Here is a 27347-nt window from a genome sequence, read left to right on the forward strand (position 1 = left end):
ACTGTTACCTTAGTTAGGCGTACAAAATAACTATTTTTTTTACTGGTAATAATAAAAAGCGAGAAACTTAACTTAAAGAAGTGATTTTTTTTTTGTTTTTGTAAATTCTCAATTAAATTTCCGTAAAGTTCGGTTTTGATTATTTTCCTGTAGAACTATACAGTACTCTTTATTTAATTATTATATTCCTCATTAAATTACTTACAACCAGCGTGGAACGTTTGAATGCTATCACAAAACAATTGTATGACTATTTTTATTGCAGCATCAGCAATCTACCTATGCTCTAGTGACAAGCTTTCACAGGACATCTCATAAAAGCAAACCTAACCATTTTTGGGGCTCCTGGATTAAAACAGCATAATACCAGCAGAAAATATAACTGATATGGCCAGATTTCTGATTTTAAAGTGAAATTTCTACTCTCTAGAGAGCTACTTTGTACAAGGACTGAGAAAACACAAAAACAGTACACAATAATGCCTGGAATTCTTATTTTTTTTTTTTTTTTTTTAGCAGATCTTCGTTTACGGTATAACATAACAATCCCTGATTATTTAAGTGTGAGATATATATTTGGCACTCATAACTGAATTTCAGCACATGCGTAGCAGCAAGAAGTCAAGAAGCTGCAACGCTGCACTGCAGCATTGAAAACGTTTAGCTCGATTCATTTCTGCGCGGTTAGTCAGTCAATACGCACTCCCTGCTTTTGTATCTCCTTATTTGATTTGATCTTGCTTTATTGTAGTTCAGCTTACGATTGTATTTTTGATTGTTAAGACTAAAGATAGCGTATACTCAAGATAGTGAGAATAAACATGTTCTCAAATTGGTGTGGTTGTGTATTCAAGATCTCCCTAGCCACCATTTTTTCTCTGCGATTGAGCCCATCTCACGTTTACTCGGATACTTTTTGCCCTACGCGTTTTTTTTTGCTTTTTTTTACAGGCCATCGACGAGGCGGCGTTAAGGTTGACATCAGCCACCAGTGAGACCGAGCAGATCAAGGAGGTGACAACTTGCAGGGTGAGAAAGATTGTGAAAAATATAAATAAGAAAGAAAGAAAGTAACTGATAATGATACTTATAGTATCTCTATTGGACGTTAAGTTGACATAATGTGTTTTGTTTTTAATGGCTTCGAAGCCGAAATCGTACATGAGTGGTAATGACAGGTGTTATAGATATGATAAATATGACCGTAGATAGGATTCGTGAAGTGTTTCGTAATAATATATAGCCAGTACTCTGTAATTCTCAAAGTTCAAGAGCCGGCACGTGGTTTTCTTTGAGTGAGGCAGGATTGCATTGGGTACAAGAATTTTTATTTAGCTGCTACAGCTATATCTACCACTGAGGGAGACGCCTTAAAGTAGGGAGAGAGACTCTCGTTCCAGCCATGGCTTGCGTTCGGTCTGGCGAGGAATGTGTATTTTTTTAGCAGACTTCGTAGCTGATGGTGCGCACACAGTGGTCATTTTCGATGGACTTTTGTTTAACTTTCCAAGTCCCCGTACAGTAGGGATTGTTAATAAGATAGTAAAGTTAATAAATTCAGAATAGATAGATAATGGCAATAGGTATGTAAAGTTTCTTGTCTAATTAGTGTTTCTCACTGTATGTTTTAGATCAACGCAACCAATCGAATGAGTGATCCAGAAGCCGACATGATTTCCATCTTCAGCTGATTATTCACTATACTTAATTTCAACAAACCAACATCACGTTGTCTTCCATTTTATATAATTTTGTTAAATTTAGATACGAATGGAAGGGAGTGTAAGATAAATACTCAGAGCTCGTAACTGAATTTCAGCGCATGCGTAGTAGCAAGGAGTCAAGATGCTGAAACGCTGCACTGCAGCATCGAAAACGTTTAGCTTGATTCATTCCCGCGCGTCAATCAGTCGATGCGCACTCTCTGCTTTTGTATCTCCTTAATTGATTTGATCTTGCTTTATTTCAGTTCAGCTGACGATTGTATTTTTGATTGTCAAGACTAAAAATAGCGGATACTCAAGATAGTAAGAATAAACATGTTCGTATTTGATATTAAAAGCGATATTTTTTAACTTTTTATTGCCCGATCACATACCCATACATCTATACTGCTGACATGAAGTTCAACTTCATTATCTACAGATACAAGTGATCGCGGTGGCACAACGGTAGAGATGCAGTCCCATCGATCTTCGAGGTTCAGCTGCATTCGGCGCGGTTAGTACTTGGATGGGTGACCGTCTGGTGACCATTCAGGTCTCGCCGTTTTGCCTGTGCTCTTAATTCTCGGGGGTCGATTAACTGATTCTCTTTCGCTTCGACATCGTGATCATAGGTGTAACTATAAGTTGGTCCAGATGTTCATATGCGTATAAACATTTGGTCATAACTTAGGTGCACCGATGGCTGAAAAACACTATTCTTGTGTAAAAAAGCCATATCTGAGACTACGGGCGATGATGAACAATAAAAAAAATAATCTATAGATACAAGTGGAACTACACCCTATGCTTGATCTATATACTATTCCTGACATAAAAGAGTAAGTAAAATTTTTTTAATTGATTTTGTTAGAGGTAGAACTTAGACATTTCGTATAATTTAATAACACAACCACTTTACAAAAAAATAATTATGTCTATAATTTTTCAAATTTTACTCCAAAAATACAAGATTATATTATATTTATTGTAACGTTATATAAAGAGGAAGCATTAACTTACATGATCGCAAAAATATCAAAAACAACTCAAAAACTCGATCGATCGTAAATTTTAATAAAAGATTAAATACAGATAACTTACAGACTTTGACTCTGAAAAAAAGGGTTTTCGCAACTTACGACTAACTTACTTCAAAACAGCTGGGCAAGGACGTTTTGCCTTTAAGTCATGTCAAAATAAGCAGAATATTACCTGATTTTGTGTGATGAGCTGGTAGGGTGGCGCGAGCTAGCATAAGGTGGCAATGGGCAGGGTAGCTAATAGTTATGGACCTAAAAACCACCATATAATATAGGAAGAACCAGAGCGGCATTGGCTCAGTGGTAAGCGTGCTTGTTACTGATACAACGCTGTTCTAGGGATCGCGGGTTCGATTCCCGGTGAATGCAGATTTTTTTCAAAAACTGTTTTCATCGGGAAAAGATCCTATGTAACCCCGGCTGTTTCGGGGCGGGTTTTTCTGTGGAATTTTCCTTCAGAGTAATTCCAGGGTTTTTTCCTTGCCCCACAGGTTTTCGGGCCTGGGTGAATGCAAATTAGTGTAAGGAGGTAGAGATTAGCTGATCCGATGCGCCAGGCAGGGATCACCGACCTAACCAGCGAGAAGTGGTCCTTGAAATGTGGGGCTTCTCTGGAGATGCTAATTAGCCTGGATTTAATGATTTGGCTGAGAGCACCGGCTTAACCAGCGAGGAGTGGATATCCTGAATTATAAAGTCCTTTCCAGGGAAAGGCAACACAGTGGCGAGTGATTATAATAAATTTAAAAAACGTATGTCCGTTGAACGAATATTTACAGCGGATTTTAAATATGAAAAAATTTTTATCAACATAATAATTTAATAATGTCAGATATTAACGTACTTCTATAACTATTTTTTATCACAGGAAGAATTTAACGAAAATCTCTGTCTAAAACGATTAAATTGTTTTCAAAATATTTTATTTATTCGATTCTATGGTGTTTTCATTATTTTATTTCTTAGGAGACTTAGCATAAGGTACTGGTTATTTTAAAATTTACTTAAATAAGAGCGAAAAGTAACTACGTTGCATTATTTATACAGACGAAATAAAATAAATTCAAATCCATTATTATTGGAAGGACGGATGACACAACAATTTTTCATACATTCTTACATGACGATTCAATGTGACCGTTTAAATTATTTGAAATATAATTAAAAAACTCACGAATTGAATATTATTAAGGTTAACTAGTCGCAATTATTGTTAGCGCATCCAACATTTTCGAAAATTTTGAGACAAAATAACATATCTAAAATCTTTTCATACTTCCATTTGTATATATAACAGAGGTCTTAGAAATATGCAAAAATATCATCAATATAGAATGTATATGATGATAGAATGTTGTGGACCAGATTTCATTATAAAAGTAATATAAAACACTAAAAAAACTATTACACCTGAACAAATGGATTCAATTATTTTAATTAAACTTTCTTGTGGTAATACAAAACCTACAGAATCAGTAATTAAATACATACTTTATGGACGTGACACACAAAAAAGTCCTTGTATAATTGATCGAAAAGTAAGAAAATCATTTTAAAACCTTTTACAAACGTTACTTTAGATCAAGCGAATGCTTATCAAACTTACGCCAGAATATAAAAGAGAAAACAATTCTTTTAAACAACATGTTCATAACTTTTGGAGAAAATATTATATTTAAGTAGTCGATTTGATGGTTGTACCGTATAAAGAATTTTTGTTGAAGAAATCGAAATATCATATAAACGTCAAATTCTGTGCGACCAGTAAAAGTGTCAAGTATATTTTTGACTGCATGCATAAATGTAATAATCCACCATACATCAGAATTAAAAAATTAAAAGGCCAAGACCAAGCAATATTTGATGAAATTTAGAGTTAAGTTTATGCTAGACACGAACGTGCGATAGAAGCAACTTAGGGACTGCAAGAATTTCCAATTCGTGGTAAAATCATACAGTTGAGAATTTAGCTGTTTTCCTTGAAAATAAACAAAAACTTGTTTTTTAAGTAAGTAATATTAAAATTAATATTAAAAATAACGAAACACAGTTAACAGCAGAGTTTAAACTAAATGACAATGATGACTTTGAAAAATCTACAAAGTATGTGAACATTCCAGAATACTACATTGGCAATAGTAGATTAAGAATTTGCAAATAAAGAAAAATGTAATAATAAATACTGCAATAGGTGGATTAAACAGTGTATATCTAAAATGATAGAAAATTGTTTTAAAGTTGTACTAAATAAAGTACCTGGTTCGACATCGCTTGAAGACATTAAAACATGTAAAGAAATAACATATGAGACATTCGAAGATATTGCAATTGCAAAGGTCCGGTGCTCCTCAAGAACTTTTGGGAGGAACTTGTAAAGGGCCTGGCTGTGAGTTGGCCAAGCCCAAAGGCAATGTCATTGCTCGTCCAAGCGGGCGATCCACGATATTGCAAAAATCGCTTTGTATGGTGTGTGTCGTAGCCCCATGAGCATATCGTACGGAAAAACCTGATACTAATACTGATATTAAGACAATGATACTAAGCAAATATTTAATGTATAATACTAAAAAAATCTATGACACTTATAAAGAAGCACTTATTGTAATGTTTCCATATCAATAAAAAAAAGTTTTTTTTTAGTTTTTAATTTCAGAAAACATTTAAGGAGATAAATTATGGAATAAATATAAAGAATTTTACTACAGAGAATTGGCCTAATAATAAACATAATTCATCTCCTCAACACAATAACCTAATTGTAGTATTAGAAAATAAATTATGTAAATGCTTTAATTAACATGCACCGAAAAAATGAAGAAAAAGAATGATAAGGGAATACGTTCCAAATAAGAAATATTTAACTAAATATGAATAAGTTTTAATGATAATCAAAGAAATACTTAATATTATATGCGAACAGAATAATTGAATTTTCTTTGTTTATGGTCCAGGAGGGTCAGGAAAAACTTATGTATATGAAAGGTTAATTTATTATTTTAGTTCTGAAAATAACAAAATGTTGTCAATGGCATGGACTGGCATACAATCAATTTTGCTTTCAGAAGAGATGACAAGTCATATAACTTTTAGACTTCCTTTGGATCTTAATAACAAAAAGTGCCTTTTTAGAATTTCAGTCAGATGAAAAAAAATTGAGAGAAGTTGATTTAATTATTGGGGATGAGGCTTCTTCAATTTGAAAAAAGCATTAGAAATATTATATTAAACATTAAAAAATTTGTGTAATGCAAAAAAATATTTTAAAAATAAATCAATTAGTTTAGAAGGTTATTTTCGTCAAACAGTAATAAATAAAGTAACATAAGAATTAAAACCGAACGAACTATTGAATCTTTTTTTTCATGGAACTTATTTTAAATTTAAAAATTAGAAATCAATGTTTGTTCTACAAATAAAGGATTTTGAAATTTATTATTGAAAATAGGGAAAGATGAAATAAAAACTTATATTCCTAAAAATTAGATATCACATAATGTATGTTTACAGATATTATCTGATGTCTGTAACTGCTCTATGAATGGTATTATAAAAACATCGCTTAACGAGTAAACAAGTTATTTAAATAATAAAATTCCTTAAAAATTAAAAGGAGAAACTAAAATTAAGTATAGTGTAAATAACACAACTTACAAAGAAGTTTATTTATCAAAGGTTGATATTTATATAAATTTTTTGGTGGAAATCCTAAACAATATTAATGAAGTATTATTACCTTCTCAACTAAAGCAAAAAATTGGTAAAATGGTAGTGTAACTTAGAAATTTGAATATGTAAGATGATCTGTGTAATAAAACACGATTAGGAATCAAAAAACTATTAAAGTATAATAAAGAAGAAGCCATAATCACTTTAAGAATATTTGAAAATAGAGCTATCTTTGCAAAAATAACTTCAAATACAGGAACATTTCAACAGTACCTTTTATATTGTATCATTTGCAATTTTTAATCGTTGTGGCATTTGCTATAGTAATAAAAAAAATTTCAAGGTCAAAATTTTGCAAATGTAGGTTTATATTTAAAAAAACCTTTATTTTGTTACAGTCAATTATATGTGGCTTTGTTAAGATGCAAAAAAATAATAATAATTTAATAATTTAATTAGGAAGACAAAAAAGTCTTCTTTTCTTCTCACTCGACTACTTACGTTTTTTGGCATAGTTAAGACTTTGGTGAGCCTTAAAGGCTATTGTTTATTAACTTTGTTAGGTTAAAATATATTTGTTGGTAAGGTAGATCAACGTTCGATAATCCTGAAAAGGACCGGTAAGATTCTAAAGTAAACTCTTTCTTGACTAAAGTTTCAAGCAAACGAAATTGCCTCTATACCTCAGAGAGATTTTCTCTGGCCTGTTACTGTAGAACCACACTGATCGGAAAAAAACTACAACGTTTGAAGCTTTGGAGCTAGTTGTAGAGCTCTTTTCCAACGTCTCCTGGTATAACGTCAGAGACGTAGGTGCCTGGAGCACCTTTTTTTTGCAGACTCAGTTGTTTTGGTGATCTAAGGCGGAGAAATTGGTTCGTAATGCTTGCCCATTAAAAACAGTCACGTTGGCTCACGTTTATTATATTTTCTTCATAGCTGTTAGGTTTCCCAGCACAGACTTTGGAGAGTCTCCTGGTTAAATGTTTAGAGTCAAGAGGGTAATGTAGGGTCATCGGTCACCGAGGTTCTCAGCCTTGCAACGAACAACTCTATTCGTGACGTCTGCCAGTGAATGACTGACTTGGTTAAATAGTGGCCAGCTTTACATAAACTTTTATTTGACGAATCGTTTCCAGAAATGGTAGTAGAAATGTATCTGTTGGCAAGGTAGTTTAAACTTAGGTAAGCCTTAAAAGAACCGATGAGATTGATGGTTAAGTAGGGAACGTAAATACTTATAATAGCCCTAAAAAAGGCCAGTGGTGAAATTTCCAGTTATTCCTTATGATTATTCTTGATAACGGAGAGCCAGCTGCGGGTAGCTTGACTCTTATCTTTGGAGTCTCTGTGTATGGAGACCGTACTGGAGGGAGGTATGCCACTGATCAGTGAATATCTCGTCTCCCGGTCATTCCCCGGATCACCAACCACTCATCGTTAGTCGGGAAAAAGGGCCTGGAGAATACCTTTTCTGCAAGTATTCCACTGGGACGATTACTAAAAAAAAAGGTGTATATATATATATATATACATATATACTAGTGAGGCTCACGCCCCCCTGCGCGCACTGCGCGCAAACCCCCCAACTTCCGAATATTGTGCATCAATACAAAGCAGTATCAATATAAAGTACAATTAGTAGTGTCATAGATGCTAGATATGTAAGTCCAATGGAAGCAGCTTGGAGACTTCAAGAATATCCAATTTGTGGTAGAAGTCATACAGTTGTAAATCTAGCTGTTTATCTTGAAAATAAACAAAAACTCATATTTCAAGAAAATAATATGAAAAATGTAAAAAAAAATTATTAAACACCCCTTACAGATTGGTTTAAATTAAATAAAGTAGATGATTTTGCAAAATCGCTAAAATATGTTAACATTCCAGAACATTACATTTTTGACAATAAACTTAAAATTTGAAAAAAAAGGAAAGTTACACTGAAAAATATTGCTATAGGTAGATTAAACATAGTATCTCCAAAAGATCATGAACGCTTTTTTTTAAAACTTATTTTAAATAAATTACATGGGGCTACATCGTTTGGAAACGTTAAAAAACATAATAGAATAACATATGAAAATGTCAGGGATACTGCAATTGCAATGGGTTTAATAGAACATGATTCTGAAATCGACAATATTTTTAAAGAAGCCATAACAATTATGATTCTATACCAGTTAAGACAATTTTTCGCTTGGTTTTTGATTTCAGAAAACATTCAAGGAGATAAAATATGGAATAAATATAAAAAATATTTTACGGAAGACTTCGATAATGATAATAATAATTGTGCTCTTCTACATATTAATCAAATTTTGGTATCGGAAGGTAAATCATGTGAGTCTTTTAGTTTACCGACACCAACCATTAGCAACTATATAAATAATTGCAATATTGAGGAAATATCTTTAAGTAAAAAAATGTTCGATATAATGTACACTAATTTGAATGAAAATCAAAGAAAAATTTTTAAAACTATTTGTGAACAAGATGAAAAAGTATATTTTATAGATGGTCCTGGTGGATCCGAAAAAACCTACTTGTATCAGACACTCATTTATTACCTTATTTCTAGAGGTAAAAATATTTTGTCAATGGCTTAGACAGGAATTCCATCTGTATTACTACCAAAAGGTATGACCAGTCATAGAACTTTTCATTTACCTCTAGACTTAGATAATATTAAAAGTGCATTTTTAGAATTTGAAACTGAAAAAAAAAAATTAAGGAAAGTTGATTTAATAATATGAGACGAAACTTCTATGATTCCAAAAAAACCTCTAGAAATCGTTGATAGAACGTTGAGAGACTTGTGTAATACAAAACTTTGCTTTGGTGATAAATTAATAGTAGTAGGAGGAGATTTTCGACATATCCTTCTTCCAATTATAAAAAACGGTAATAAAACTATAATAATAGAAGAAACTATTAAATCGTCATTTTCATGGAACTTCTTCAAAATTTTAAGATTACAAAATAACATCCGTTCTAGTTATAACGAATTTTCAAAATTATTGTTAAGAATTAGAAATGTGGACATAGAAACATTTAACATTTCTAAATCCTGTATAACAGATGATGTCTGTACCAAAATATTTGGTAATTACAGCAACTGTTTTGACAATAACTTTATACTAACTTTACATACTAAATATACTTTTTTTTTAAACAATAAGATTTTCAGTAAATTACATGGGGAAACTAAAACTTATTACAGCATCGATACTGCAACACATAAAGGTGTTGATTAATCAGATGATAATATTTATATAAATTTTCCCGTAGAAATGTTAAACAACATTCGTGAAGGCTTGCCACCTCATGAACTTAAATTTAAAATAGGTACAATAGTAATGTTAATTCGAAATTTGAGTATGTCAGACGGATTATGTAACAGTACACGATTGCGAATTTCTTAATTACTGAAGTATAACGTAGAAGGCGAAATAGTAACGGGAGAAAAAATTTGTAATAAAGTTCTCATTCCAAGAATTACATTAAATACTGGAAATACTTTATCATTATCTTTTATTTTATATAGAAAACAATTCTCATTAGTTGTAGCATTTGCTACGACTATAAATGAGTCTCAAGGTCAAAGTTTTGATAATGTGGGATTATACTTAAAAAAACCTCTATTTTCTCATGGTCAATTATACGTGGCTTTATCAAGATGCAAAAATAAAAATGGAATTTTTGTTCAAGTCGATAGAGAAAACAGTTTAGAGATTGAAAATATAGTTTTGAAAGAAATTTTTGAATATAACAATGTATCTTATATTCATAACATGATTTAATTATTATTTTTTTATGTATAGGTAAAATTTATTAATTAATAATACATATTTTGAATGTATATTGTGTTCATCTATTGTACCAATTTCAGCATTAATTTAAAACAAAATAAAAATGGACGTAAGTCTTCGTGGTTTTATAAGGCTCTATAAGATGACTCATAAAGTGATGCGAAACTTTCATTGTTTATATTAATGATACCCTAAATTTAACTTAAGTTTATGTACGTAAAAAAAAGAATTGTGTCATAAAGGACTATATAAGTGATGATAATATAATAATTATGCGCACCAATATATGTGTATATGATATTTGGTTTCAAAATATTGTTAACTCCATATAAATTGGTTATTAAACGTACTTAGTTGTATAAATAATGATGTTTTGCGCAACAACCCCCTATGAATTAATTTATGACTTTTAATTTCTTCTCGACGATAAAATAAATCATGGCAATAAGACAGTTTTGTCCAAAGATAGGTTAAGACGGTATGATCACGGTCAGGTTCCAAAAAAGTGGTGTGGGGAGGCCGTGGCGGCCATGAAAAAATCCATGGGGGTCAGTGGGAGGGCCATAGGGGGTAGGTGGGGGAAAGTTAGATGTTTTGAGAAAAAATACTATACAATATTTCCACGTGATTTGGTAGGAATGTGGTAATAGACTTTAACACTTTGACAGGGCTGGCAAAATGCAACGTTACAAAATGCTAACAAAAAAAGTCAGCCCACCAAAAACTTTATGCTTAGAAAGAAAATAAGGGATCCAGTAAATCGAAATACATTTGATTGTATTTAAGTTTAGCTGATTATAGTATTGTGCAGTAATCTATAACTATTTGATTAAATATTAAAACATACATTGTTATTATCCCATGAAGCCATACGTGGTTGAACCCCTTGGCTTGAATAAAGACTTATACCATACTTCTATACTATTCATATAATATTTTGTGGGGGGTCGGTGGGGGGCCATGAAAAAATGTGTGGGGGGTCGGTGGGGGGTTTTGAGAAAAACTACAATATGTTAAAATAAGCAAGAAAATAACGGATTTTTACCTTATTTTGTGGGGGGTTAGTGGGGGGCGGTGGGGGGGAAATGGGGGACAGGGGGGTTTGCGTGGAATGCCCCACTGAGTTAACTATATAATATAGGAATATATATATATATATATATATATATATATATATATATATATATATATAGTGGATGCCGGTACTCTTCAGAGCTGTCTTTTCTCTGGCTTGCATTTGAAGTAGAAATTTATTTGACGGCATTTGACCGAATGGTTGAACAGCCATAAAACTCTTAAGTGTTGGAGCAGGTTGTGCTCTGGCTAGACACGTCTCTTGGTGTTCTCTCAGAGACATTGACGTTCCAAACGCCTATTTTTTCGTGGCACTTGGTTGTCTTGGCAATCTGGGATGAAAACTAATTTATTTCGGTTGCACATGAAAGAAGAGTATCATCGGTAGCCGGACTTACAACTATGCTCTTGGTACATTGCTGACGAACGACTACGATAATCGACAACTCGATGGGGCATATTGTCACCACTCGTCACCAACTTCGATTGCGGGTGGCTTCAGTTTTACCTCGACGCTACCTAGTACATCCAACTTAACTAAAATGCAAATCTAGATTTTTGTAGCAAAACTTTGAGCTTGATTGTTCCTATTGTTAAAACCTTTTTCAAGACAAAAACTATGTGGAAACCATATTAGAATCATCAAGAATCAGTTTGAAAAATTTCAGCAAAATCGGTTCAGAAGTCTTTGCAGTCAGTAATTACAACGGTATTAGCGACTTTGCTTTATATATTAGTAAGATAGATCATAATTTTTGTTCAAACCCACCTCTCCTTCAACAGCCACCTACAGCACTATAAGATAACCTGATGGGGATCCTACTGATTTTCATGGTTCCTGATATGTATTAAATACGTAGGCGTGTTGGGCATGTATTCATACATGTACGTCCATTCATTTTATTTACATATGTATACAATGAATTTTATTTTTGATCCACAGACAAATATATACATTCATACATATATATATATCGTTCTATAATATATAGTAATTTTTATGTCCATACCTACTAGTCGTCTCACCCCACCCCATGACGCGGCACCAGCTTGACACAAAATCACGTTAACTTGTGCGTGTCTCTACGTAATAAGAAAAAAAAAAAAAGAAAAAAAAAATGAAAATAAAACAACACCTTGCCCTAACCCACGTCATACCCGCACCGCCCCTCAACCAACACGCATCGTCACATGGCCACCATGCAGTGATGTACGCCGATAAAGAGATACGGATGCCTCATAATGGGATGAAATGTAAAAAATGCCTATGATACTTGGATCTGATAAGTTTGTTGAGTGTGTTCGAATCACTAGACGTCTGATAAGCTTATTCGACCTGTATGTAATTGGTTTGGTCAGTCTATTGCAAGACCTCAAATAATAGCCATGAGACTCAGATTTAACATTTCGCCCAAGGTATAATAAAATGTCAAATGGGCTGTTAACACCATTATAGTATATTACGATACTAGTGCGTAAGAAGGGTGATTAACGCACGCGAGTCAGTCAAATAACCTCTCACACGTGTAGTGTATACAACTTTTCGACACAGCATGCACGGGGAACAAGATTATGAGCCATCTGATGTGGCTCTGCCAAGACCTTAAAGTACACACGAACTCGCACGAGTGCGCAGCACGAGCTGTGAGTAGCGTGTGTAAATCGAGATCTTTAGAGCCACAAAAGATGGCTCATGATCGAGACCCCACGCACGGCGTGTCGAAAAGTGTTTTAAAATGAATATTTTTGGTACAAAAAAAATGTTCTTGAAAATTCAGGATTTTTTAAAAAACTGATAAACATTATGTTACCTTCCTAATTAAGGAAACTTTTTTGCTTGGTTTATTCTGTCTGAAAATTTAAAGAGTCTTACAATTAGGAATTCATTAAAAAGGACTACAATGTAGAAAAGAAAAATTAACTTTAACATTTATGAATGAAATTTCAAAATTAAATAACAGATTCTAAGACGATTTTGGTTTACCAGAACCAAAAAGTAACAGTTTTATAATAAAGTCTAAAACGAATGAAAAAATTATAAAATTTCATAAAAAAGAATTTGCCTCACTGGTCCCGACAAAAAAAAAGATCAAAAAGCAATATTTTAAAGATCGATGACAAATGAAAAAAACATTATACTTTATTTATGGGCCAAGAGATTTTAGGAAAAAATATTTATGCAAGACACCAATTCACTATTTTATATTGATGAAAAAAAATTTCGTCTACGGCTAAGACAGGTATAGCTTTAATGTTATTATCAAAAGGAATAGCGAGTCATGGAACGTTTTCATTACCCTTAACTAAAAATTATAATTTTTTTTTTATTACTATCGAAAATTAGAGAAAGGAAAATTAAAACATTTAAAATACTAGAGAGTTGGTTAAAGAACGACATTCGTTCGAAAATTTTTAATTATATTAGTAATTTTATTAATACTGTTATATTAACAAGTCAAAATAAGTATACTTTGTATTTGAATAGTAAAATATTTAATAAAATTCCTGGTATTTTTGTAAAAGTATAGATCCAACACATAATAAGATATATATTTTAATTTCCCAATAAGAATTTTGAATAATGTAAATAAAGGGCTTTAACGGCACAAACTGAAATTCAAAGTTAGAGCAATCACTTTGTTAATCCAGGATTGGAGTATATCAGATGGTTTATGTAATGGACCAAGACTACGTATCAATAATCTATTTGAATACAACACTGACGCGGAAATAAAAACAGGAGAGAAAATAGGGGACAAATTATTTATCCCAAGAATAACTTTTTTTACAAGATAAGATATTTTGTAATTCTTCTGTCGAGGCCAGTTCTTAATTTTCGATCTTGAATTTATCTGACCTAACCTCTAATGTTGAAACAAACCAAAACCAGCTGAATTACTCAATTTGGCAATATTAACTTGATATAATATTTTAGTATGGTGCAATGTCATCCTGATGAAATTCAAGATAGTAGATCCAATATGTTGGACCGATATCTTATAAAATGCCCAAATCTCGAGAAAAATTAATACTCGGGGGTGTTTAATGTCACTGATTACGAATCCGTTATAAATTTTTTTACGTACTATGCCTGATGCAATGTAGCAGACTTGTACGGACGTACTGCACGTCAATATCAACTAGCATAACCTGAATATTAATCAAAACAAAATAATTTTTTTATTTTAGCTAACTAACAGCAAGGAATAATTTATTTTTACTCTTGTAAATTGTATACAAACATAGAACCATGTTATTTTGTACTTATCGTGATAGTTTTAAAGTGAAACTAACCTGCCATGATAGCGAATTTTTTTTTTTTTGGTTCATTAAACTGTTTTTAGAAACCAAGTGAGTAACTGATTGTAACCAACACTTAATGATACACTATTAAATAGTTTTTCTTACCATGGGCCCAAAGTGCAACTGCCGCTTTGCCCCCTTGTAATCACTTTGGGCCCAATGGCAAAAAAGTTTTTTGCGCCTTCCAGGCCCAAGGTACTTTTTTACCCTAGGGCCCAAAGTGATTTACTGGGCGCACAGTGTGCCCACGGCTCAAAATTGCATTTTGTGCCCTCGACAAAAAAAACATTATACGTGACTCAGGCACCAACCTACAACAAGCGCGCCCTTCGGGCACTCATGTTTGTACTTTGTGCCTTAGTGACGTAATGTACCATGAAATAGATAATTATAATAATAGCATCCTAGAAATGTAGTTTAATAGTAAAATTTCATTTTCTATATTCTATGATGGTTGGATCATTGTGAAAAGAATACAGTTGTATTACGTTGCTGTAACATTATTACTACTTATTAAACAGCTGTTTTCAATAAATTGAACGTTGTATAATATTTTTTATATTGGCCCAAGATATTGTGTTACATCCCGAGTTAATACAAATGAATCATATTATAAGGAAAAATGCAATTAATCTTTAAAATTCATACAAGACGTATTGTGTATATTCAGTAAGCTCATATGATAAGTGGAGTTAATACGCCACGTATATGCGTGTGTATGTGTGTATTAGTTTTAAGGTGAATGTTTCATAATATGCTGACATATACGGCCAGCCTCGTTGTAAGATTGCATATATGTATTGAAATTGTACAAACATGTATGAATGCATAAATCGTATTGTACGTATGAATTAATAGTTCACTTGCGCATTGATTGTCTATTTACAATAATATTTACCAATTAAAAAATTGCAATTAACACATTATTTCATAATACTCAAAATTAATCGTAAGATTCCCAAAAGGATTAATTGCGAAATTTGTAAACTTACCATCATATTGTCAGAAAAATACGATTGGTACTGTTGTATTGTTATTTCCTAATACATGAAATCATAACATGTAACATCATCGTGCAAGCCTACTGTTTTTCTGTCAACACATTTTGCAAGGACATCACTCATTCGTTGACCTTATTCAATCAAAAGCCACTTTTACTCGCTCTGACGCCATAAAAACTCACAATCAAAAAGAAAAAATCGCTCTTTTTACGTCTATTGCCTGTCTTTTAAAGTTTTAGTCTACTCTTGACTCCAGTGACTCACGAGTACCTTATACACGTGAGGCATAACGTATTGGCTGAGGCAACTTAGGTGTATTTCGAGATCATCAATAGTATCGGACTACGCTAAAGAGCGAGGTACAACGAAAGAGGCCCGCCAAAAGTGGTTCCAACGATCGCAGAGAAAGCAAAAACCCTAACATTTTACTGGCCACGAACTTATTCGTGTAGTTTAAGGAACCACTGAAAATTATTGCACCAAGAATTAGGGAACTCCGCAGTAACAGAAATCAGTGATAGATGTAAGTTATTTATCAGTAAAATAATTAACACCAAAACCTTGTTAAAGTAATCCCAATAAATCGTATTCAAAAGAATAACCATTTTAAATCGTTTTTATAAAAGAATTAAACATAAAACATTAATTAAAATTATTTATTTTATTTAAATAAATATTTTTATTTCACTAAAAAGAACAAATAAAGCTCACTGAATCCTAAGAGACTCACAAATGACACTAAAATAATACGGTTAAGACCATACTCTAAACAAGTCTGGTCATAACAATTGTACACTTACAACGATTGTGGCCTAAATTTTGTATAACGTAATTTAACATCGAGTCTTTAATTTTCATTAGGGTAAAAAGTAAAACGTGTTCATATGCATAGAAGAAGCTTTTGTGATTGGTTGCATACGCTAATACTTTGTAAAATAAGTACCTTGCATTGTGATAGGTGTACCAGTAACAGATTATGCGTCAGTAGAGTAAAAATAAAATTATAAGAATAAAAATATATTTTGAATAATAATCAAGCAGATTGGTATCGACAGTGTTGTATATAATACATTATGGATCCGATTATTTTGGAACATCAATAATAAGTAAGAGAGACATGGATTTTTTTTATATTAGTCGTCTTTTTCACGTTAATTGAAGTTATTTTTTTGCAGCTACATTAATATCGAGATTTATTTTTGTTCTGACGTGTTGAAAACTTGGTATTTAAGGATTAGATGAGATTAGCAGTTTTCAAATTAAATATTTATGTGTATTATATATACTACATTTCCTTATGTTGAATTGTCTCTTAAATCTCACATCCTAATTACGCGCTTTTCATGATTCTTCACTTTAAAGTCCAATCAGTACTAGCACAAAATTATTGATTATGTGTGCCCCATGACACTGAACTTTGGTTACAGATGTGGGCATATAATACCATTTGTATACTTTAACGTACAGCTTCGTGGATTGTCTTGTGTACGTATTAAATTTAGTAACATTTTTCTTTCTACCACATATAATTACCTGCGATATTTATCGTTTTAATGAAATTTATTATTAAAATTATAATTTATGTTTCGTTTGAATAAGGGAATCTAAAAAATTTATAACTTTTTTTTCAACCGCTTGTTGACATTGGAACTGTATAAAATAAAAACATTCCTTTTACACATAATTTCTATAAGTTTTCTTAACTATGAAAAGCCGCCAGGATTTAAAAAAACAGTTTTTTTCATCAATGTATATAGACACTTAATGAAAAAAAAGGGAACAAAATTCGTATTTTTTTTTGACATTGCTAATGCCACGAAAGAAAAAAATTGATTTTTATTATTCTTATATACAATGCCTATGAGTTTTTAAAGGCTTTTAGGCTTACAAAATGAAGAGTTTTCCATCGATACGTATGTACGCGTATACGAAATAAATGAGAAAAATAGTTGTGACGTTTTTTAAAGTATCTTGTGTTACGTTGTAACCTAATAAAAAACATTGACATCACACACACGATTTCTGTAGATTTTCCAAATCGTAAAATACTGCAATGCTTGAGAAATAAAAAGTCTTTTAAGGATCCGTATACACGTACACACAAAAATAATTTATAACTTTTTAAAAACGTTTTCTATATTAAAGCTGAATAAAGTACGTTTATATTGGTCGCACTTACAACTCCTGTGGATTTTTGCAAGCCGTAAATAGCTGCTAAGCTTGGAAAACACTCAGTTTTCCATCGAAACATTCATACGCATGTAAAAAAAAGGATAGAATAAATATTTGTAACTTTTTTCAACTTTTTGTACCACGATAAAACCAAATAATGAGCTTTTATCTCTTCTGCGCATGATTTCTGTAGGTTAACTAAGGCATTCAAGTTTTCTAGGCTTGGAAAATGCAGAGTTTTCCATCGATACGTCTATAAAAGTATATGAAAAGAATAAAAGAAATATTTGTAGCTTCTTGTGCCATGTTAATACATAACATAATACGTTTCTATTATATCTACACACAACCTTTATGGATTTTCCGAGTAATAAAGAGCTACCAGGTTTGAGAATTACTGAGTTTTCTAACGATACGTGTAGCATCCTATACGCGTAAATGAGAAGAATTGGAAAAATATCTGTAACTTTTAAACTTTTTAGGCCATAATAAAACTAGTAAAAATTTCTTTTATTAATCTCACCCACACTACTAAGCTAGACATTCTATGCGTTGTTCCCATTCTCTCTATTTTGATAAGGTTTCTGTTTAAGATAAATAGGAATAACTTCTGCAGAGAATCCCTTGAGCTTTTGAAGATTTTTTGGTTTTATAATAATATAAATAGAAAAACTGATTTGTGTAACTTGCATCCTACGGACATTAGTTTTATTAACAATATCCATCGCTTCTTATAGTTAATTGAAATTATATGTACAGATTTATATTTATTAATTTTGCCTTGCATATATTTATATCCAGGGTTTTATACAAGACCTAAACTCACTACATGTTTCATGTATATTCTAGTTCATTGTTATACCATTATTTTCCGATAGCCACACGTTTCTATGTGTCTTAAGATACTGAAACAAACTTATTTTTAATACTAATTAAAGATTTTTATTTCGTAAAATTATTCATATTTTAGGATCTGCATGGTTTTGATTGATGCAACTTTTTTATTTTATCGTGTTGTTATTAATATTGCAAGTAGGTCAGATTCTTGAGACAAATGTTATAACTTTAATAAATAATATTTTTTGTACTTAAAATCTAAAAATAATGGCAAACAGTTTGTACGACTTTGCCTCTTTATTAAATACTTGTACATCTTGCAATCTAAAATATTTTAAAAGTATTTGTATTATACCTTGAGTAGGCGATGTCTAAAGAGGCCAATAATGATTGGTGAAACGTCATAGATTGATTTAATAAAGATGCTTTACCACACTAAGACACATCTTTTTCTCATTTATTTCAATGGTTAAAAGTTGGAGCAAGGTAAAGTAAAAGATGGTCTTTTTAGGAATTTAAAAATACAGTAATTTGCTTCAACAAGATCTTACAATAATTTATTATTGTTAGAAAGCACAACTGTTATAAAAATTGTTCTAAACTTAAAAAAAACTTATTTTTGTGTTTTATGTACTTATATGCAGTTGTAAAGAAACCAATTTGCATTCAATATTATACCTTACATAGCAACAATATCCAACAATAATATGTTTATACAAGAGTGAACAACTGTTAAAAATATTTTCTCAAAAAACTTTTTTCTTAAAAGCATGCGTGTTCAACGTATAGATGTATAATATTGTACAATCTAGTTGCCATGTCTGCATCTACTATTAATAAGTTGGCACGCACTGACTGCTGTCTCACCTAACCTAATCTACACCTTAATGCGTCAGAACAATCCCGACCAGTATGAGCTGTGCGCCGCACTTCCGTTATTCCACTTAAATAAATAATAATTAATAGTTACGTTATGTAAATCATTTTCTATTGTAAATTTTACAATAAACTTACTTAACTCTACCAGTAATTATTAGTCGTCTAAACATATAGACATAATACTAGTATTATGGCCAGTATTAGTTCGACTTGTCAATACTTTTGAGTTGGCTGAAGTATATCTAAATTATCATTAAATTTAGTTTTTAAGTCGATGGTTTTCTTGGCGTGTTATTTTTTTTTCTATGCTCCTAGATATCTCATGGTTAAACTTTGTAATTTGCCTTATGTCTTTAAATAAATACACTGTGTGTTGTGTGTGTTGGAAAGTAGCTAAGAGTAAAAGGGTATCGTTATTTTTGAAAGGGAGTCATAGATGTCTGGTTTATATTGCCCCGTACTCAGGTGTATTTTAAGTATTGACCACGCTTGGATACCCGAACCAAGGCTCCTTCACATATGTGTACCTCAAGGCTGCAGCACTTATGGGACTTCAGATACTGTCAGGTTTCGTCTATTGGGACTAGGACCTGCGAAGAGTAAATGATGTATCTAATAATGTTCTTAAATAGTGGAAAAAAACTATGAGAGCGCAAAATGTCTCTTTGTTTTAATATAGATAAGTTACTCTTCCTTCCTTTGACAATATTATCGTAGGTACGGTTTGAACGTGCTAAGTTGTGGTTCCTGAGTCATTGTTTGTTATGGTGGTGTTCCTCTGATTTCAGCCTGAGCGAACTGCTACACTACAGTTAGTGATCTAATCATGAATTCCACTATTAGATATTTGCTGATGTGGTTTAATTGCCTATTTATATGACAAATGAGTCTCCAATTTTTGTTGTCGAACGAATTATTTCCACAAATGTTTTTGGTGTCATGGATATTAAAGGGAGCGAAACTACACTATTAAATCTTGAAATAATCGCTTCAGTCTCCTATGTTGCTGGTTGCGCAGCTGTCTCTGTGCACTGTATTGACTAGATGGACGTCCTTCCTGGCTTGAAGTTAAGGAAGCACTCAGCATAGGTAGTAGTAGGTATCCCATTGGAATAAAGAATCTCAAAATCGTGATTTTTTTAAGATGATACCGGCAAACCCCAAGACATACTCCCAAAAGTTATATTTTACCCTCATTGTGTCTATTCTTAATTTCTTGTATTCCTGTAGGTCCCGTAATTGTAGGACAATATCTTGCAGGGTTGAGCCATCACGTAGTTTTTATTTCAAGTCCTTACCTTATGTTTTTACTGTTAGTATATTTCCTTCATAAGCAACTGTTGATTTGGCTTCTGTGACTTCGACGAGTTACTAACATATATTGTGTCTCCAATAACTCTGTATATGTGTAGTCCAGACCGCCAAAATGTTATTATGTTACTTTCAGAAATTATGGTTGATGACAATAATAGTCTTGTGGTTTTCGATCGCACTTTGCACCCCACGTAAAAAACTATGGTACCTGCCCCACGAATGGTGGTATGAAGTCGTTTATCCCCATCAATCTTACCTCCAGACATACTTTCTTCGTTGTCAAAAAAACCAAAAGATCTGTGCATACATTTTATGCCAGTAGGTCACTTCCAAACACTGCCTCGATATCCAACTTAGTACTTGTTAGCACTTCTGCACGGGAGGTCTTTGATTGGTAAAGCACTCAAGGATCGTTCGAAAACCTAAAACTTCAAACCCATTGAACAGAGCCTAACAACATCAACCTTAGTACTGCATCCTCCACAATCCAGTGCGCTTACTTGCTAGCGTATTTATTAAATTAATAGTAAAATAAAATTCCGACCACCTAATCCCCTGTAAATCAACGTGCGTACTGTAAACATTAACAGTATGAGTTAATAACATCTTAAACAGCTTATCACCTATAACCCAACGCGGTCACTACCAGCGCATCAAATTTTTTATTAAATAAACGAAATCTCAAACAGCTTATCCCCCATAACCTAACGCAAGAAAATCGTGATGACATGATAAAACTTCAAGACGACATGAAACAATTTCATAATGATATGAGGGAGTTTCGTGATAATATGACAGAATTCCGTCAGTCATTGTTGTTGGTCAATACATGTATCGATATTCACGAAACTACCTTAAACTCACAAGTAGCCAAGATTAATGACGAATTAATTACTGTTAATGCAAAACGTAATGCAATCTCTGATGCCTCTTTATACCAGGAAACTGCTGAATTAATTATGATTAATATCCCTTCATCAATCAACCTCAGTAATCAAGATATTATCAAGAGAGTTTTTCAAGCAATAGGCTGTCAAGACTTTAGTTATGTTACACGTATACGTAACTGGACACCGGAAGTACAAACTAATCAGAGCAATCAAAGACCATTATCTCGCGCCGTTTACGTTCACATGAATTCACTGGACATTCAAGATCAGATATTAGAAAATTCTAATAAACATTCAAAATCTAAATCATATACTCTTTTCTGCAATGGCGGTGATACAGCAAAATACCTACGACCATTCGTCCCTCAGCCTGTTTATAATCTATGGCGTAACGCTATTAAGGTTCACAAATCTATCAATTACTAATTTCCTGTAATGAAAAATTTAACGGTTTGTATGCGTAAAACAAAAGATTCAGCATTGATCCCAATTTGTTCTGAAAATGAATTGAAGGCCCTCGTTAATGGTATAAATAATTCCCAAAATTGACGCCAATTAAATAATAGTACTCAAACTTCCATCCCCAACTTTTTAAAAATAGGACATATTAATGCGAACCGCTAAAAACGCACTTTAATGGAATTGAACTCAAGTGTATCGATTCTGATTTTGATGTATTAGCATTCACTGAAACATTTCTTTCGGATCTCGACGATGATTCAGTCATTCAACTAGACTTCTTCGAAACGATCGTTTGGGAAAAGAAGGTGGTGGCGTCGGAATCTATTTGCGAGATTGTTACCAGGTCAAATCGCTTGCTTAGATTAATTTCTTGATAACACACCTGAATTTTTAATGATCAAAATTGCCTGGCACCTTTTTATTCACAGTCATTTATCGACGGCCTAATACAGCACTTCCACATGCTTTTTTCGCAACATTATCTACATTTTTGCCTTACTACAAAAATGTTGTAATCACTGGAGATTTCAATGTAAATATGCTATATGAAGGTCCAGCGTCTACTTTTATGCATACATGCCTGAGAACCTACTCTCTTATTCTTGATACCATCTGGCCCAACACATCATACTATGTACCAAGGCCGTCCATCTCATACTCTAATTGACTTATTTATAGTTCATAGTCTCTCAGCTGTAACTTCTTTCTCTCAATATGATGCTCCATTTATTGCAGGCCATGATTTAATAGAAATAAAAATCAAACTTGAAAAGCCTCAGCCAACACTTACTAAGTTTCCCGTAATTTAAAAAATATCAACCACATAAAATTTAACGAAAATATTTCCCAATCAATAATAGATAATTTTGAACTTAGTGCTAACACCGACATTAACTCTATTGCTGGCCAATTTACCGACACTCTCATATCTGTTTTTGATTCAGCCACCTCTGCATATACCATTATCTTAAAATCATCTCGCAAACCATGGGTTACATTAGAAGTCCGTCATCTTATGAAGAGACGTAATAATGCATATAAACGCTCCACCAGAACTGAATCAGAGATTGATTTTGATTCATTTAAACACTTGAGAAGGGAGGTGCGTAGAATGCTTGATTCTTTAAAGAACAATTATATTGCAAACAAGTTAGATTTTGCATCAGATTTAAAGGCAAAATGGACAGAAATTCGCTGACTGGGTCTATGTGGCTCTAAACTGCCTTCTCTTTTGTCGCGTTTCCACCCAGACGACGTCATAGAACACTTCACGAGTATTACTTGTCAAGGACTACTTCTCTTACCTGGAGATTTGGCTGAGGTATCAAAAATATCTCTGGATACTACTAGACCAGTTTTTAAATTTTCTTTCATCACAGAAATGGATGTGAAGCGAGCGATTATGCGTGGCAATTCGGGCTCTTGTGGCGTGGACGGCATCTCTTCTGCTATGCTACGAGAGAGTGCTGAGTCGATTGCTGGATCACTATCATCCTTGTTCAACATCTCCCTATGCGATGGCAATTTTCCTGAGATTTGGAAGCGGGCATTGATCACTGCTCTTCCAAAAATCAAGATACCTACTTCTATGTCGGATACTAGACCAATCGCAAAACTGCCTGAAATCTTAAAAGTGTTTCAGCGACTTGTAAATTTTTAACTGTCGAGTTATCTTGAGGAATGCGGCCTACTTGATCCAAATCAAACTGGGTTTCGTAAAGGCCACAGCACGCAAACCGCCTTGCTTAGCGTCCTTAACAGTGTGAGATCTGCGATTGACTCAGGTATGGTCACTTTACTTATACTGTTTGATTTCTCTAAGGCTTTCGATTGCATCTCCTATCGACTTCTTTTACACAAGCTTCGCAAATTTAACTGTGATGACATTGTGATAAAGTGGTTTCATAGTTATCTATTTGAACGCAGACAAGCTATTTTGCTGGATGGTGTGGCTGTTTCGGGATGACATACTCCTTCGACAGGGGTACCTCAGGGGAGCGTCTTAGGTCCACTCCTTTTTCTAATATTCATTAACAATTTGCCAGCTCTTTTCAATAATTGCAACAATAAGATTCACGCTGACATCTCCAGATATATCTCTCATGCCTTCCTAAAGACTTGCCCACTGGGGTCGAAGACGCATCCCAGAATGCAGAGACTGTAGCACGTTGGTTAAATGAGAATCAACTTCGCCCTAATTGCAAAAAGGACTAAAGTCATGATATTAGCTAGTTCCAATTATCTTCGCACATTTGATCTCAGAGATGTCTCGAAGTTTATGATCAATGGAGTGTAGCTTGAGTATGTAACTAAGGTCAAGAATTTGTGTCTTTGGCTTACTCCTTCTCTAAATTGGGACCGACATGCTACATATGTCTCCAGAAGAGTTTTCCGTTCGCTCTATTTACTGAGACATTATACACATGCACTCTCATTCCCTATTCGAAAACAGCGCGTTGAGAGTCTTATATTTCCACTGTTCGATTATATGTCCACAGCCTACCACTCCATCGACTCAGTGTCTAATCTCAGGCTTCATAGGGCATTAAATGCCCGTGTTAGGTTTGTATTTGGTAACATCAACCATTCCTCTCGTGTTATACCTTTTCGTATAGCATTGGGCTGGTTGTCGGTTCGTTGTCGACGCAACTATGTCCTAGGAAATCAGTCATACTTTTTTATAGCATCTTCTCACCCACAATACTTATCTCTCAATACATTCATACAGCCGACCTTATTCATCTTCGTCGATCTGCTCAGCAGCCTCAAGAAGCTCTGGTATATCCAAGATTCTACACTAAAACTTACAAGCATTCATTTCTCATCTAATCCACTCTCCTAAATTCGCCTAAATTCGCTGGGCATTAGTTTTCGACATAAGATTAAAATAAATTTCAAACATTTTTTAAAAATAAATTTCCTGATTCTGATCCCCAAGATTGGAATCGTGAATAAGGCATTATCCCACGGGGGGGGGGGCAATTTTACCGATAGTGTATTGTTCAGAAAGGTTAGAAAACCGAATAATGTTCACAGAAACAAAATCAAATTGTACGGTTTTTTTAACCGAAGCAAATATGCCGATGACGTGCAATTAAAATTTTTTGGTTACCGCCAACATTTTATTAATAAGGTAGGTTCGAATTTCTTCTTTTAATAGGACCAACATTTTCAGATATCATTTATTACAAAAATTATAATTCCCGATGAAAATGTAGAAATTCTTATCATGAGAAACATATAAATACATTAGAATATAAGCTTAACCGAAGAAGTTAATATTTAATAGTAAAAATAATGGTAAAATAATACCGAATTTTGAAAATACCGAATTATAAAATAACTGATAATTAAAATACATTCTGTAAGCTTATGTCTGTGATGACCAGCAATTTTTAAAAAACCGAATCTTAGTTTTACCGAATCGTACAATGCCGTATTAAAATAATAAGAACGTCAGAGAAAGGTGAACTAGAGCTGATTATGCTATATAATATTTGGATTAATAGTACATGACACTCACCTATAAGGAGAAAAGAGATTAAAGAAAGTCTTAAATCAAATGTCATACCCGAGGTAAGTCCGAAACTTTAATCTTATGGGTTCTATTAATGATTTTTCACCCAATCCTTCACCAAGAGATGGAATTTTATTTCTGTGAAGTTGAATAAAAGTTGTCTTCTTTGGCGCCGTGTTTTAAAAAATTAGTTTGGAATGAAACAATTTTTTCTCAACATTTTTGGCATTAACTACAAGTGTGGGATCTGAATATTGCGGGTTCCTCCCTACAATGCTATTAATAGTAAAAATAGGGTACACCAGAAGAAGTGGTGAAAGGAGGTGACATCAAGAGAAAGAGGGATAGAGAGAGAATAGTTAAACGCTACTTATATTTTAAACAATTGGCATAATGTTTTTGAAAAACACGTATAGCTGTACATACCCATACCACGGTTTTTGAAGGTTGTGTTTCTCACAAAACAATTATTTAATAACCATAGCACAGTCGTATATATATATTATTATTCATCATCGCCCATGGGTTCAGACATGGCTTTTTTTACACAAGAATAGTGTTTATCAGCCATCGGTGCACCTGAGTTATGACCAGATATTTATACACGTATAAGCATCTGGACCACCTTAGTCACACCTATGATCACGTTGTCGAAGCGAAAGAGAAACAGTTAATCGACCCTCGAGAATCAAGAGCACAGGGGAAACGGCGAGACTTGAACGGTCACCCATCCAAGTACTTACCGCACCGAATGCTGCTTAACCTCGGAGATCAACGGAACTGCAACTCTACCGTTGCGCCACTATTTTATTGTTATGCTATTTCTCCTACCAAGAGCGCTGTAAAAGTCCAAATTTCACTAAAAAGTCTTAGAGAAAATTTTCCTAATTATCCTTTCTTTTTAAGTTCCTCAATTGCCATCCCTTGTTCTGAGTATAAATTAACTCGAAATATTGTTTGGCACAGTAGTGGCTCGTACTTTTTTTTGAGAGAAGTTTATTCACCTCAAAGTCGTTTTCCAGGTAGAAGCACTTTTTATTTTCTATCTATTAGGCCTAATAGCGGCAGGTATAAATTTTTTGCGTTTGACAATTTTTTTAATGTCACGAGGTATGAATATTTGATGTCAATTTATATAAATCTATAAGATTGTTTCTCATTAGTTGACGAGTTATTGATGGTCATTCCGATCACCAATGGTCAAATAGATAGAAAAACAATCGTTGTACAGGTATGAAATTTTTTATGCCTATTTACAGCATGCTTTGGACAAAAAAAATTTATCTGTAAAAAGGATAGATGAGTATTCTTCAACAAATCATTTATATAATACTCAAGTTTTCATTTAAGGATTAAAAAATTTTGTAAGATGACAGTGCAATTGTACGTTATTTTTTTATCACGATGACTCAGAATTTAGCCATGGAGTGGCGCTGATGTCAATTTTGAACCTGGCCTATATGAACTTAGGGATGAGTTTATTATTAAATTTTTAGTATTCTACGATAGACTTGTAACAAACTGTTACTTGGTGATTTGAGCTTATGTTATTAAATATTGTCTTAATAATTATTCAAGTGGCTAGTAAGCGCCCCTGTTACCTGCTGGTCAGCGCTCATGTTATAAATAAATGCTTTATTAATTTATACAGTGACTGACAAATGCCCCAGGTTA

The 27347-nt window shown here is 33.1% G+C and overlaps 1 protein-coding gene across 2 annotated transcripts in view; it reads right to left on the reverse strand.

Annotated features, from left to right (window-relative positions):
- Uggt (UDP-glucose-glycoprotein glucosyltransferase) overlaps nt 1–27347 on the reverse strand; it is a 544975-nt gene that overhangs the window by 420123 nt on the left and 97505 nt on the right. The gene's annotated exons all lie outside the window — the stretch shown is intronic.

The sequence above is a fragment of the Copidosoma floridanum genome, unplaced genomic scaffold (assembly GCF_036245765.1).
Source record: "Copidosoma floridanum isolate Cflo_tuat_1 unplaced genomic scaffold, Cflo_Japanese_pri ptg000016l, whole genome shotgun sequence".
NCBI classification, from domain to species: domain Eukaryota; kingdom Metazoa; phylum Arthropoda; class Insecta; order Hymenoptera; family Encyrtidae; genus Copidosoma; species Copidosoma floridanum.